A 16,546-nucleotide genomic window follows, 5' to 3' on the forward strand; every position below is an offset into this window, starting at 1 on the left:
GAGCTGTACTTGCCAGCCCCACTGACCTGGAGGTAAGGCATTGCTTCATGTTAGCATGGATAATGCAGATAGCACTCCTGACTTTTGGGATGAGTTTCCTTTCAAATTCAACCATAATCCAGGGGCACAAAAACTGCTTTTCAATGAGAAATCTTGTGGTTTTGCATTTAATTTTTTTTTACCAGCATGTGCCATGGTTTAACCTGGGTGGGCACTGAGCAGCACATCCTTCTCCTCCTCTGGAGAGGGATGTATGTGGTACTGCTACTTTTTTTTAATGAGGAAAAACTTTGCTTTCATTTTTCTAGCATGGGAAGCTGGGACAGGGAAGTAGAGCCCTTTGGGGCTGAAAAGGTGTCACTAGTCAAGCAAAGGCCACTGAAACAGCAGAGGTAAAAATCTGTGGTACCTGCATCCATATACATCTGTGTGTGTATATATAATTTGACAGTTAGTGATTATGGCCAGACTCTGCAACAGAAGTACTCATTTTAATTTGGTTATCCTAACAAAAGGAATTGATGTTAGGGGACTGTGGCTCAGCTGAGAGCTGATCTGCAGGATGGCCTGAGGCAGGCACAGCAAATGCAAACCTGTCTCTCATTCTCCTCATTTGTTTAAAAATAGCAGGGGTTTGGTTTGGTTTTCTTTTCAGGATGGGTTGTTTTTGTTGTTTGTGAGGTTGTTTTTTTTTGTTGTTGTTGTTTTGGTTTGGGCTGGTTTTGGGTTTTAAATGTGTAACTCTAGAAAAGAAAAGAATGTATCATTGTTATTCATTTTGAGACTAATCTGTCTTCTGTCTGACTGGTAACTCTGTCAAGAATTTAACGTTTGGAAAATATTTTCATGTTGCAGGCAAATGCCCTTTCATGTCCAAAAAGCTGAAAAAAGATAGTATTTTTCTCTCAAAAGAAATTGGATTTGCACAGAGTGCATCAGCAGCTTTACAATCACTCTCAGGATAAATGAAAAGGCTGTAGCATAACACATATCAAGATGTTTAGTACCTTATGTGAAATTCAAATCCATTCAAGTCTGAAAAAGTTTTGTGTTGATTTAAGGAGGGCAAAGGCAGCAGGTTAATTGAGTATGCTTTGTTGGAGAAGTACATCCAGAAATAGGTGTCTTTAATTTAGGTAATGGGGTGAAGATAGTTGGACTAAGAAGGCATAGTTCTCCCTTCATGGAGATGATCCTCTGCAGGTTGAGGGCAGAAAGATGTAATTAAAGATTTTTGCCAACTAGACGATCATTGACACTAGAAATAAATAAAGCAAAGGCTACACTAAGGTGCTTTATGTTGTTTTCATTTCATTCTGAGTCTTGTTCAGGCTTATCCAGAGCAAGTTCATTAGCAGTGGTCATAGACCTTGTTAGTGCAACTGTAATCTTACAGGTGAAGGTTATTTTGGCATGCACAGAGGTAAAAGAATTTTTACTTACAGAAGGAATTCCTCTCTTCCAAACTGGAGGAGAGTTGGCCTTCATTAGCTATAAAACATATATGGGCTCATAACATGGGTGGGTGTCAGCTTCATTTATTGTTTAACTTAACAGAAAACTGTTTAGGCTGGTTAAAATAATGTCTTTAACAAGAAATATTTAACATTATAAGTACTTACAAATAGCAGAGGAGCACCACCTTTATGTTGGATCCAAATCTGATGAATAGCAAGATTTTCTAGTTTGGAGTCACCTTTTCATAGATCATGTTTCATTGCCAACAGGTTTTGTTTTGAGATATTTTGAAATGCTTGAAATCATAGGATGGGATGCTAAAGATGAGCAAAAACAAATATTCCAAAGCTGAATCTCATAATGATTGTCACAGTCAGAGGAACTTTTAAATGGCAATTGAGTGCAGAGACATTTTCAAATGGGGTCCAGGAACCAGTCAACCTGTTTGCCTTCATTATTTTTAGAGCTCTTTAAAGTTTTTCACAATTTGCATGCAGTTAAACACATCTCCAGTTCACATTAATAACGTTCTTCTGAGGCTTTTATGTTGTTCAGTCAGAATAGCTTCTGTAGTCCTGACTCAGGAAAGAGTCTTTCCCAGCAAAGACTGGGGAAATAAGTTCTTCTGTCATACTGAAGGCAGTAGAATATAAGCAAAGACTTACTATATGAGCCTAAATAGGTCTAATTTTAGGGCTTTTGAATAAATATTCTTTTCTTCTGTTTGTTTTTGGACTGTCATAATTTCTGATAATAATCAGGCTTCTCACTTCTTTCCTAATCTCTCTTATACTCTGCTTTTATTTTTTTTCCCCATGCCCCTGCCAGGTGGCTGTAGCTCTGTCATGAATACTGTTTGGTTAGTGCAGTAGCTGATGAGATGGGTTGCAAACACTTGTAAAGGCAGTCAAAACATTAAGGTTCATAGGTCAACAGAAATACACCTCCAGCTACTTCTGTGTCTCAAATAATGCCTTAAATTATACCATTTATGATATTGCAAACACATTTAAGTTAGAAGAACCTTTATAAGGTTTGGGGCACAAATACTTAAATGTGACAAACACCAGCAGTGAAATTGTTCCTCAGTAATGTGGATATTTGTTCAGAGTCTCCACCTGTTTAGAGTGTTCAGTTTGGGATGCTATGTTGTACTAACAATTCAATTTCTACAGGTTTCAGTTGTGATTGCAAATACTCGTCTGCAGAACCTCAGCTTGGGTGACTGAACATGAAAATAAACATACAGAACTAGTGTTTAACTAAGTAATATTATAAATTATTGTGCCCTCATACAAGGGCAGAGAGGGGCAAATTATGTCCACTATAATATTTAGAAGTTCAGATGTTAGAAAAAAGAAGAAATTATAACATTAGCAATTTGAGTTCAAACCTGAGGAGAAGCAAAAAGCAGTAACATGATGAAGAAAATATATAGTTGTAAAGTTAAAAATTCTGGCAACAATTCTTGGAAGTAGTAATGTTTTACAATGAAAATATCAATAGAAATGGTATGGTTTGAGGAGAAGGACTCTTAGAAATTTCTAATACTATTCCATTCTACATTTACAAAATGAGGCAAAATAAAACCAAGTAGAGATGGGAATGAGTCTTGACAGAGTCAAAAGTAACTGTTAGAAAGTGAGTGGGAGACAATGTTAATATTAAATGATGCTACTGGCTCTTCTCCCTAATCTTTACTCACCATTCCAGCCAGATACACACATTTCACTTACATATATTTATGTATCTATTGTATGTATAAATATACATGAAAACATATCTATATAGACAAAGTTTATATATTTATGTAGATATATGTATTTAAAAACAGTGTGTGAGGTTATGTTTGCATGTATTCTTTGTACTGAGTGGCGAGAGCATCAACCAGGTTTTGGAAGTGGGGTTATTCTCACTTCAGTGTTATGGTTTTGGTTTCTGGAAGCAGCCTGTCGCACTTGCAGTTTGGTCCTTGACCTTCTATCACTTTTGGAGATGTGCCATACAATCTTTGTTTACAGTAACAAGCATGGAAAAACTGACTTCCTGACAGTAATGCTGAAGTCTAAGTTGAAACCACTCACAGGTGAAAAAACATAGCTCTTCCACTTTGAACTTTTAATGTGTGTTTGGTGTAAAATACCCATCTAAAACTGGGCAGCCAAGGAAAGGAAACCAGTCTTTTGCTCAAGACCAAATATTAACTGCCTTGTCTGCAGTTTCAATAAGGATTTGGTTGTAATGTTTTCTGTGTATTTTTCCATTTGGAGCTGTGTTGGGTTGATGTGGCCAGAAATGTGTATTCTATCACCATCTGTTGAAGCTGGGTGGGGCAGTGATTCCTTATCTCCGTGGCACATATTATCTGCTAATGGGCCATCTTTAAAACCAGGTGGGGCAGTCATCTTTATCTTTTCCACAACCCATCCTCCCTCCAGGAAGATATCATCTGCTGCTGGGCCATTGAGTCCCAGTGTATGACTGATAAAATTACATCATCCCACTGGGAGATGCTCCAGCCAGGGGGAGGAGCCGAGCCTTTCCCACCTAGATAAAAACTGAGATTTTGGACAGCAAGGTACCTTCTTTCCACTGGATTCCAGAGGACAGCCAGACCTTTCCACATCATCCCTGGACCTTCAGAGGAAACCTGCACCTTCTACAGGAGCACTGCTTCAGCTGAACCACATCTGCCACTGCAAGAGGACTGTAGCACCATTTAATGGGACTGCTACTAACACCCTGACTGACAGGGTGTCAGGTTGTATTCTGACTCTGTCAGTGTTTTTGGGATTGTTCTTTGTAATACTGTATCTCTATTTTAATTTTCCTAGTAAAGAACTGTTATTCCTAATTCCCATATCTTTGCCTGAGACCCCCTTGATTTCAAAATTACAATAATAATTTGGAGGGAGGGGGTTTACATTCTCCATTTCAAAGAGAAGCTTCTGCCTTTATTGGCAAATACCTGTCCTTCAAACCAGGACAGGAGCATAAAATTAAAAAAAAAGGGTTATTAAATTTTTTATAGTAATGATATTAATTGATTGAGCAGTTCACGGACTTGTAGGTATTGTACGTGCAACTCTGATCTCCACATAAGCTCTTCATCACACAGCTTTCTCACAGGCAGGTAAAACACATTGGGGTTTGTAGGCTGGTTTGTATGAATCACAGAATCATTGACTCAAAGATCATCTATTTCCAGCCCCCTGTGCCATGGGCAAGGACACCCTCCACTAGACTGGGTCACTCAAATCCCATCCAACCTGGCCTTGAACATTTCCAGGGATGGAGTATCCACAGCTTCTCTGGGAAACCTGTCCCAGTGCCTCACCATCCTCACAGTGAGAACTGATAGACTGCACAACTTCCTCCTTTCTTGACATTTGCATCACTTCTCCTAGCTCATTATTAACCCAATACTAATGACTATGAGACTTTTAAAGGAAATTGGGGTATTTGCATGAGGAGCTTTTGTGCTCAGATTACATTCAATTCTTGAAGTGCTGGTTTACCTAACAAAGCAACAGCTGAGTTTTGGAGTAAAAATCAAGAATTAATGCAAATCTAATGGAAGATGTATGACACAGTTCAGTGATCATGTCTTTGGTAATCTAGCTTAAGTGATGTGTTTTGTAGCAATTAAATATTCCAGAATTTGGTCATAAATGTGTTATTTCACACTTTCAAGAAAATAAAAGGGAATGGTAAGATCACTGGAAATTCAATGACAAGTGAGTTAGTGAAGTATTCCTATTTTACTACAAGCTGTACATTTTAACACATGCTTCCAAATACTTTCTTCAAGTGTTGTTTTATTTTTATACCATTACTATAGTTACATTAACCTATGTCCCAACGTGTTTTTCACTGGCACATACATTATGCCAGTTGCTTTTGAACTGTAAGAGTTTGGCCCCAGGACTAACTCACCTGCTAGAAACGGTTTTTCAGTAAGTTAGAAGAATAATGCAGATATAAACCTTAGGAAACTTTCACAAATGCAGAGAAATTTGTATGTTTTCAGTGTTGTTTATCATTTGGTTGCATTTACATCAATGTTTCACATTCTGCTCAGTTAATTGCCCTATTTCTGCTCTGTCCAGGACTACTGCTGAAGTGTTCTTTCTTACACAGTTTGCAGAGTTCCAACAGGACAAGGCTTAAGTTATGTAGCCTCAGTCTTTTAAAGTATGTAGGCATTTTCTAGCATACAACAAGCAAACATAGGTAAATATAGAGAAAATATCACTAAAATTTTAAAGATAGCATTTGTACTCACACTGGAAAAAGGTTCTCAAACATGGTTAATGAACTGGCCAATACAAGCATGTGTGGCCAGTGCTGAAATACCTGAAATTTTGGGACAGTAATTGCAATAAACTGTTCATCACACATCCATAGAAAATTGAATTAACTTGGGAAATTTTTCCAAGAGTAGTATTGAATAGTCAGTGAATTCAAATTAATTGTGTTGGTTTCAGATGATTGCAAGAGAAAAGTGTAGAACAGTGGTACTTTACCAGTTTCTTTTCATGAGCATCTCTTTGCTGAAAGTCCAGAAATACCATTTCTCTATTTTTTCATATGCATTCACTTAGATGGTCCAGGCAGATTCTAGTGTATTTTACCAAAAATTCTGCTAAAAAAGGTGGACTCACAGTTATTTTTTAACTGTTTGGAAAAATTAACTGTGTCTTTTTTTTATGCGAAGGTAGTTAGATCTCCATTCCAGACACCCTACAGCTTAGCAAGGAGATGCCAGAAGATGGCCTTGTAGCAGCCCATCAAAGTAGCAGAAGAGTTTATCTGTAATCACACCAATCTCCTCAGAAGATATCTCACCCTACTGAAGAGGTACAATGTAGATAAAATGCTTTTGGGACTTGAGCTCTCAGATGACATTGACCTAAGTGTCTCTAAACCATGGCAGTGTGTGTCTAGCCATACCCTGTGGTCACTGAACTTCTGCTGGCATTCTGTGTGATGCATAGGGTTCCTCATGCCCTGGCCAGTAGCCAGCATGGCCCAGCACTCAGACCCATGTGCAGCTCTGTGGTTTTTGCTCGCTGACATATGTTTGTTTTGATTTGAGTCCATAAGGTTTGCACGCTTGAGGTTCACTTTGAGGTTTTGAGTTCAGTGAAACGTCAAGTTTTGCCTGGCTTTAGGGTTGAAACCTCAAGCCTGATGATAATTCTTTCTCCATCTGCAGATTACAGAGAGAAAGGTCATTGAAAATGGAACCCTAAAGCCTGATTCTTGCTGAGAACCATCAAGTATTCAACTGGACCATTCCTTGCGATTACATGTTCCCATCAAATGAGCAACTCCACATTTTACTGAAATACACAAGTGTGCTAGCAGCATTCTACTCTAATTGAAAACATAACATTTCTCCAAGATTCTGTTATTTTTCAGTTCCTACTTCCTAGGTGGCTCTGTTTAGTGCTACTCAGGGATGGCAGATTTTGAGTATAATAAGGAAAACTTAAATTTATTGCTGGTTCTGTTTTTTCTGCTCAGTCTCTTTAGTGCCTGTGCTATGATTAACCAAGGTGATGTTCTGCTTCCTTTGACTTCAGGAACTAAGAACCAAACTGGAGCTCTTCCCAAAAGGAAAAGCTGACACCCTAAAGGTTTCTTTTTCCAAAACCAAAGTTTTGTTTTCACTGAAGTGTTTTACATCACACTTGCAGGGATCCATGTTGCATTGGAATGCTGTACCGAGCAAAAAAATATCCATACAAAGAAGTATTTGGTTTAACAGCATCTGAAATTTGCTCCACAAAATTCAGTAGCCTTTAAGCTCTCATGAATTAAGATTTTTTTGGGGCTCTCTGTATATTGGTCTGATTCTTCATGCTCATCTAGAGTCTACTCAGCTGCTGAATCTTTGCTCTGAAGCCTGTCCCCTGTGGACAGTTACATCAAATCAATCACAGCTTGTATATCCCTAAGGCAGCACAAAGCTGCACTAATATGGAGCAGGATTTGTGATCAAACATTTGAGAACCAGTCTTCAAATCCTGGCAGCAAATTGGTCCTGGGAAAATTTTTATTGATGACTTGTCAAGGCAGCATCCAAAACAATCCCAGTTCTTTCCACGTGTTTCAGCTCCAAAGCTTTCATGTGAATGCAAGCAGTAATGATCTCTACCCAAAATTCTTATTTGTACCCTCAGCTGTTCTGTTTGGACAACTTCCTAGTTCTCCATTCTCTGGAGGGGAGAAAATGTGCTCTGGAGCTAAACTGAGAAAGTCATGTTAGACAGGTAATTTAGAGTCTGCTAGTGAATTACTTTGAGAGCCAACAACATCAAACAGAGTAAAGTACCTAAGTTAGAGATTTGAAGAGAGAAGAAAGGTATTTCCCATGCTGTTAGCAAAGCACTTATTGGGGAGTTTATCTGAAGTATAAGAATTAGATTTCCAAGCACTACATGCGTAAGGCTGTCTCTCACATAGAGCCTTTCTTAATCTAAACGTTTTTACATTTCTGATGGAATTATGACTGGTCTTTCTCTCTGCAATTCTTGCCTCTTCCCCTTCCTCCCTCTTCACTGACACCTTACATGACTGGGTATCCCTGGATCTTCCTTAAAGGTACGTACATTGTGTACTTGCATAGGAGTTTTTTCACAAGAGCTTGGATATATATTTATAGACACTCTAGGGCCCATTTTCCATGTCTTTCCAGATTGAAAAATGGATCTTGCTTATTCTGAATAAACCGACATCCTCCAGGTACCATGTTGGTTCAGCCTTAATACTGACTTCTGGGTGTACTTTAGGTTTCATATGCAAGGGATCTTTGGATTTTCTCCTGTTTCTCATGGTAACACCTGGCAGAACACTGGAATTGTTATCAGGGTGTTCACTAGCATTTTAGTACTTTGGTTAATAGTCGAAATCGAAGCATCTGGAGATTAAATGATAATTGTGTAGAAGCAATTTGGAGATGTTACTATTTTGAGCTGAAGTTGGTTAAATTCTTATGGCAAGCCCCTTCATTCCTTGCCACCTTTCTTGTGTTTTCAGTGGAAGATCTAGGAAAAGGTATGCAATTCAGCAGTGCAGTGAAGGCAGCCTATATATGAAATAGTGAATGAACATTTATTTTCCCAGGAAGGAGGGTCAGCACTGGAAGAGGTTATGGAATCTCCACCTCTGAGAGTTTTCAGGATGAAGTTGCGTCTGACCTGATGTAGTGTTGATGATATCCAGGAGTTTCACTAAGTTACCTCCAGATGACCCTTCCAATGTATCTCTAAGTCAGAACAGATAAATGAGCTACTGGTATCAAGTGGGAAAGATCATCCACTCAGAGAGTCACAAACTGTTGCAGCTCTGTCTTAGAAACTGATGAGAATAGACTAGAAGCCACTCAGAGCCACTATAATGCTGTTATAATTGTTGTAGGTTAAAAACAATAGGGCTGATCACCAGGACAGCTCCTCACATCTTGTAATCCAAAGCCCTGAAGATATATATATTTTGCTGCACTCAGTTCTTGCCTCAGTAATGTTTATATTTTGGACTAAGAACGGAATCCATAATCTGGATTCTACATATTATCGGACATTGCATCTGAAAGTACAGTATTATATTGATTAGCTACAGTCAGATTTTAGGTATACTTCTACTGTTTTCCATCAAAGATTTGCCAGTACTGAAATTATTAATCCCACAGGTGACAATGCCCTCAGATGTACATTTCTGCACATGCAGCCTTGCACCTCTCCTGAGCACTAGCAGCACTGCTGAGGCTGAATGCTACTACTGGATTTTACGTGGAATTTAGGCAACTCCTAGGTGCAGCCCATTGCAAAACCTCTTTCTGAGAGGAGCCAATGAGAACAAGCTACAACTGCCTTGTGCAAATTTTTGCAATCTGCTATTGCGTGAACAGTTGGGAAGGTTGAAATCAGCACAAAAGAGCACTTGGGTTTTGCTCCGGTTGCACTTTACTGTGTAAGGGTTAAGCACGTCTCTTCTGGGGGAATTCTGTGCTTCATCTCCATCATGTAACTTCAGAGATTGCAATGGGATCCTGAGCAAAGCAGCTGTGTGGATTCACGGCAGCTCTCTGCCTATATTTCCCCGACACCGTGTACAGTCTCAGTGTAAAGAGCCAGGGAGCGCAGCGTTGCGAGGTGGTGCCCAGCTTTTGCAAACAAAGGGGATGGAAGACTCTGTGCCACCTGCTCTGTCACTTGAACAAATGTTAAGCATAAAACAAGCTACAAACCGCTGACTGTTTGTTGGATGATAACTTTGTGAGCAGCAATTCCATCGATCATCAAGGTCAGCTTTCCTGCTTTTGTTTCTCGAGCGAACCAGTCCCTCGGTTCCATGCTCCTATAGGCAAGATGGCAAAGCAGCCAAGGATGTTAACTGCTTGGTGCCCTGACAGTGAACAAGCATTGCGGAGCTGCACGCTCTCCTTCGGGGGCTGCCAGAGGTGTCCAGATGTTTCTGTGTTAAACAGAGTGCCACAACACCTCTGCAGGAATTGGCAGGCAAGAATGTTTGCTTCTTGGCTTGGACTGAAAGCTTTTGAGTCATCAATGCGAGGAAAAGGTTGCCACAGTGTGCAAACCAGAGAGAGCCCTGTCGTGTCCATGCACGAGAAAGAGGAAAAACTCTTCTGCTCGTTTTTTCCTGATTATTTTGTGGACAGTGCATTTACTAAAATTACCGGTTAAGGAAATGGTGAATGCCTCTGTGTTTCTTGCTGTAGTCGCTCATGGAGTGTGGGACTGAGTGGGAAAAGGAGTAGTCCTGGAAAACAGCTTATTAGTCTCAAATAAATTATTCAGAGTGCAGGTTTGGATACAGATTGCAGGGAGCGATAATGGAGATGGTTTTCTCAGTCTGTTCATGTTAGAGAGACATGGAGTATGCTTTTCAGGAATTCACTTAAGTGCAATCAGTTTAGAATAACGTAGCCTGGAAGTAATATTGCTGCCATCCAGCTAGTGTCTGTGGAACAGCATTCTCCTGCATCCTGAAGCATTGGCATTGAAGATGGATAGAGATGGAGATATTTATATTTTGGGCTGCTGCTTTTTTTTTTTTTTTTTTTTTTTTTTAAAGGGAAATTCATTCTAACCACTAGAGAGGGGCATGTTTCGGTCGAGATATTTCCCCCCCTCTGCGAGTGAAATACTGGACCACATCAGCATCCGATTTGGGTGCGTCATGTGGTTTCTCATGTGATGCTGGTCTCACTGAGCTTTGGAGAGTGAGCCTTTGTGACTCTGCACTCTTGGACAGTAGCATCCAGCAACATAGGATACTTTGGGGAGGGAAAGGAAAAGAGGCAGCCTGGCAGAAAAGCCCGAAAGCCCAGAAAAATAAAGTTACGACAATTTGTTATAGTTATTGTTTCTTCTTAACTGTTTTGGCTTTTATTTTTAATTCTGGGTCTTCCCTTTTCTCCGTTCCTGCAGGCACAAAGCTGCACCGTTTGGAAGAAGCAAGACCGTCTTTCCTCCCAGCTGCGACGCTGCATCGCTTTCGACAGAACCTGCTTTTCCCTCCATTTACCTGGGCAGCTGCTGCTCTTTCTGCTGCTGCTGGGGCTGCTGCAGTCTGGCTGCCTGCGCTTCGCCCTGGCTTGGCTGGCTCGAAACTCTCGCGTCTGCACATTGCTAAGGAAGAAGAGCGATGGAGCCGCGGATTTTTTCTTTATTGGTTCTGGAAGCCAAGGGTTGCAATATGTGATGATTTTGGGGTTTTCCGTGGCAGGGGGGAGGGAGGAGAAAAGAGAAAGGAAGGGTGTTAATCTAGGATAGAGTGGGTGAAAGCTTAAAGAAATATTATGTCAAGTAATCCAGTGCTCGACAAGGGCATCAGCAACAAGAATCCAGCCTCTGCTGCTCCAGAGGATTAACATGGGGAAGTCACAGTGCTGCAGTCGGGTTTCACCTCAGTGTTGTGCTGGAGATGGATAAATAAGGTATCGGCTGCATCTGCCTGTTAAGGCAAAGCCAAGGGAGAAGGAGAGAGCGAGCGAATGCAAATGAAAGGGAAGAAGAAACGCTACGTGCCGTTTGTCCGATTCTGTGGATTCTCACTGCAGAGAGGATGGCTTGATTAACAAAGCAACGTATGGACAGAGGGACTGTAAATTGTAGCTTCAGCACTCCTGGTGTTGTCAGGGAGTGAACTGATGAGTTAGGTGGCTGCAGGAATATCCCCAGGGAAAACAGCAGCCTCGCACTCTGTGTGTATATCTGTGTACGTACGTGCTTTTGTGTGTGTGTGAACATGTACAGAAATGAAAGAAGGACATTTCTGACCAATTTACAGAGGATGTTTGTCAGCTTGCTGGGTCAGACTTGATTGCAGCTTGTATTTTCAGCTCTAGCTCTACACCCATTTCCTGACTGAGGTAGCACTTTGTGAAAACAGATGGTAGGCAATATTCTTTTAAGAAATGTGAAAGCAGATCCTTTCCGCTTAACACCTTGAAGCACTGAGTCTTCTGCACTGTGCTGAGAGAAACCGTGGGGTTTCGTTTTCTCCATCTTAAAATCTCTATAAACACAGCTGTATTCAGTATGGTGAAAAATTCTATACTGTAAATAGAAATGTGATCAAACTAATCAAAATAAATGCATCCCAGATGACTTCTAGACCAGCTGGCTACCACAGTCATCAGATGACTAAATCCTCAACTGAGCATTTGTATTCAGTGTTATACTTGCATCTTTTTCTTTTTCCCTTTTATTTTTTTATCCTTAGATTTTAAAAATCGGCCTCTAATTGAAAAGGATTCTTCATGTACTGAGAAAAGGCAATACTTATGTTTGGCAATTGATTTCTGTGAAATGTAGCTGGGTTTGTTTTTTATTTCAGAATCTGCTTGAGGTGGTTTTAGAGCAGGTAGGCTTGTCACAGGACAGGCACATTTCATTTGGTAGGTAGCTCAGCTTGGCCATATCTGAACAATGCAGAAACAGGGAAAACAAGCACTGCACTCAGCTAGCAGGGCTTGGCATGGATTCTAGCAGCTGCCTATTGAGAAAAGCAGGGTTTTTTCCTTTCCTTTTTTTTGCTTTTATACAAAGCTATAGACCATAATGTCATACTAAAATGTGTATGAGGGGATTTCCCAATAGTCATGGTGAGCTACCCTGCAAGGCACCCGTCTGGTCCTTCCACTATTTGTTGCCCAGCCTACAAAGGCAGCCCTGTGTGTGGAATTGTATTTAGCCAGCTGTTGTATAGCATTCTTGTGCTGGGGGCTAAGGAATCTTATTACTCCCAAACTGTAGTTTTCTATTTGCGTAAAGAAAAATAACTTTGGCCATAGGGCAGGCTCTGCAAAGGAGTTTATGCCTCTCCTATACCTTTCTGAATCTGTTGTGTGCTTCTAACTCGGGCAGTTTAAAGCAGGCAAGGAGGGAGGAGGGGAGACTCTGAAATCACAGCTTCAAAGCTGCAGAGACGAGCAAAATGTCAGCAGCTTGTAATTAGGAGCCCACGGTTACGTCAGTGACTGTGTCTCTCCAAGAATTGCTATGTGATGTGTGCCACAAAGCAAAGGAAGACTCTCATAACCTGGTTTAGCAAGCCTGGCTCAAACAAGAAAGAGCAAAATGGATTAATGAATCTGCTGTGTTCCTAAGTCAGATACGGATGGATTACACGCGCAAGGTTTGCTGAATTCTGCAGCAGCGAAGACTGAGTTATGGGATGCATTCACCAAAAGTGCAAATCCTTCAGGAAAAAATGCAGATGAGCAGTCCATCTTTGAAAATTTCTTTTCTAGCTCTGCCTGGTACGGGCAGCTGCATGACATGGAGGCATGCTCTGAAAGAAGAGACTGCCGAGATGCACAAAGGTGTTTAAAAGGAAGGGTGCAGTTAAACACAGAGCAAGCCTGCTGAAATTCTGTTCTGGCATTACAGATCTGATACTGAAATACCACCCCAGAGGAGACTGCTGGGCTCTGGTGTGGTTTATATTAAGGCTTCTCTGGTTAGGAGCGAGGGGGGAGGGACAGGGCTTCCTGCAGCATCTTGCAGCCATGCAGAAGTCCCCAGGGCTGTGGGAAGCAGGAGGGATGGACGTGCTCTTAAAGACACATGCCCAGATCCTGCCAAGGGGCTTTCTGACCTCTGCAATTATTTTTAGGTCTGTGAAGGCAACTCGGCAGTGCTTAAGCAGTGAGATTGCAGGGAGGAGGGGTTTAATCTGCTGCTGCTGGCCCTTCTCTGTGTCATGGCTGGGAGAGGTTTACAGGGCTTTATCAATACCCCTCCACCACATACAGCATGCATGTCTGTCACTGCTCCCAAAGACCACTTACTGGAGGTCTGGTGTAGCTCCCTGCTCCCAGCAGAAGTCACTTGCAGTTCAGCACTGCTGTAGTTGCTCTTTAATTTACCAGGATAGGTAGATTGTATTATACAAACAGTGGGGGTGGGTGGTTTTTAGTTTGGTTTTGGTTTGGATTTTTTTTTTTTTTCGGATTGTGAACACAGATTTGTAGGAGGAGGTGACTCTGTATATTAAACCAATAGCTCTTTGAATTGTGTGCAGTACAATTTAAATATACTTACTTTAATTAATAGAAGGTTACAAAAGCTGGCATTGTCTGGGGCTGTTTAATTTACATCTTAGGTTTAGTCAATGAGCATAACCTGCCTGATTAGAGCAGTGTATTCTGCACGGCCAACAGGGTGGAAGGCATTATTTTGTTTGTGTTAGTTCAAACAGCTGGTCATTAATGCAGGCCCCATCTCCAGAGTGAAGTGCTAGTGGACATGAATGGCTGCCTGATTAATGCTGCCCCTGGACGGGTCCTCCCTCCAGCAGCGATGCTCGCAGCAGAATAATGCGCGGGATTTGATTGCGCTCTAACAGGGCAGTGTGTCATTGTGTCACCCAGCCACCGAGGTTATTATGGGCTGGGGCAGACAGACGGGACAGTGGGGTTACTAGACCGTGGCATTTTTAGAAATGCAGGGCTGACCTACTTAGAGTTATTCTTGCTGGCTGGCAGCTGCCTGGTGCGGGGCTCCCCCGGATAGGCTGCGGCTGTTGCTAGGGGGAATTAGCATGAATTTTTCCACATACAGACTCAGTGATTGAATGATAAAAGCTGACTGGAATTAAAGAGATTCGGTTCAGTATTATGCAGATTTATCTCCCTCATTTTTTTTTTTTTTTTTTTTCTCTCTGTCAAATGCATAAAAAGGAGCAGAAAACAGTTTGTTTCCATTTATTTTTGACCTATTTTTTTTTCCAGGGGAAGGCAGAAGTGTTGTGAATTTTTGGTCTTAATTTAATATTTAGGCTGTTGAAATGATATGATAGTGGGCATGCATCTTTAATGCATGGAAGATTAAAATGCTTCCACTCTGGAAGGGAATGAAATGAATATATTTTGTGTTCTGGTCAGGCTGCCATCTCTTTTTATTTGAAGCCATTTCTGATTCTTTCATCTGGAAAGGGGAAACATATACCAGGTTTTATTGCATAACACTACTCTTAGCTATTTTTAGCTATCTGTACTTCAAAAAATTAGTCCTGATTATGTAGTGGATGAAATTAATCCCCAGGCTATGCCTTATGTATGTGGAGACAGATGCTCAGGGTAGCTGCAGTGCTGTGCATCATGTTCATCTGAAAAGGTGTTTACACACTGCAGGCTTATCAGCACTGCATGCCTAGCAGAGTGCTGATGCCTGACATGTAATCAGATCAATTAGAGAACTCTTCTGGATTTCAGAGTATTTTTCAGGCCCTGCTTTGGAGTAGGATTTTCTAGATGGCCTTCTTTTTTTTATCTACATCTGCCTAAAACAGGGTTATCTTTTCAGAGAACTGTGCTCCCTTAGGAAGCAAATGAAAACAATACTCAGTGAAGAATCCTTTGATGTAATCATGAATATTTCCTTTGTTATTATCACTAATTATAGAAGATCTTTGTTTAAACTGTTATTTCCCTCTGTGTGATCTTTTACCATGCAAAGAAGTTCCAATTTAGTGCTTATAATTTTAGGTTAAATATTCATGGCAATGCATCATGACATCACACTCAAAGAAGTGGGAATTTTCAAAATTTAAGACAGTGGGGGATGGGAGAGAAGGACCCACATGCTTTGGAAATTGCAAAATAAAAAATATGACCTCACGCTGAAAAGAAGTGAAGTCATTATTTTTTGTCTGAAACAGTTTAATTTCAAATATTTGGATGAGTGAGATGGCTTCTAGAGGGGTGTGAACAGCTCAGTTGCAGATCTGAGGTACCTTTTAGAGGAGTGTGAGCTGCCTGTGCATCTCTCTGGACAGCTAGCTGCTCCCTGGAAACCAGAGCTGTCCCGCCTTAGCCCTTGGAATTTATTGGGAAGGTATAAAAAAATGGAACCAGAAATGGAGATATGAATTTGAATGCATTTTGTGGCTGAGGCAAAGCATTCAGTTCCTACAGAGTTGAATTTCCTGTGTCTCTTTTCTGGCATTTATTACTGAAACTAGCACCACTTCCTTCTCTGCTCCTTCCTGTCAGTCTCATGGAGTGACAGATTTTAGAGAAGTGTAAGTGAGGAGGAGCACTGTTTGATGCCCATTAATTGTGTTTGCCTTCTCTGTCCTTGGAGGTTACTCCAGAAAGTTGTGGTCCCACTTCCCTCAGCAATATTCTCTTGATCAAAATCTGAAGTCCTGTTCCACTTTCCTGCAGGATGCTGATGGATGCTAGGCAACAGACAGCCTTTGGCTACAATTGTCTCTTGAGCTTCTTGCCCTTGTTGGTTGTAGCCAGTTGTAGCTTCATCCAGTTCAGCCAGGATATTATCTGACTTGGGCTTAGGCAAACCAAAATAACATGCAATATTATATTAATGCAGTACCCCATTTTCCAGAAGAAAGAATTTGAGTGTTTGGTATATTTGTACCAAAAAAGAGGAAGTTCAAAGAAAAGCAACAAGCAAGATAAATCATATACTCTTGGAAAAGAGTTGTGTCCTTGCTGTTTATCTGGATTTCAACACAGTGATTGCTTATAACAAATATCAAATCAGACAATTTAACAAACCATCAAGTGGCACATTAAATATAAAAAATG

This window comes from Oenanthe melanoleuca, chromosome 2, assembly GCF_029582105.1.
Source record: "Oenanthe melanoleuca isolate GR-GAL-2019-014 chromosome 2, OMel1.0, whole genome shotgun sequence".
Lineage (NCBI taxonomy): Eukaryota > Metazoa > Chordata > Aves > Passeriformes > Muscicapidae > Oenanthe > Oenanthe melanoleuca.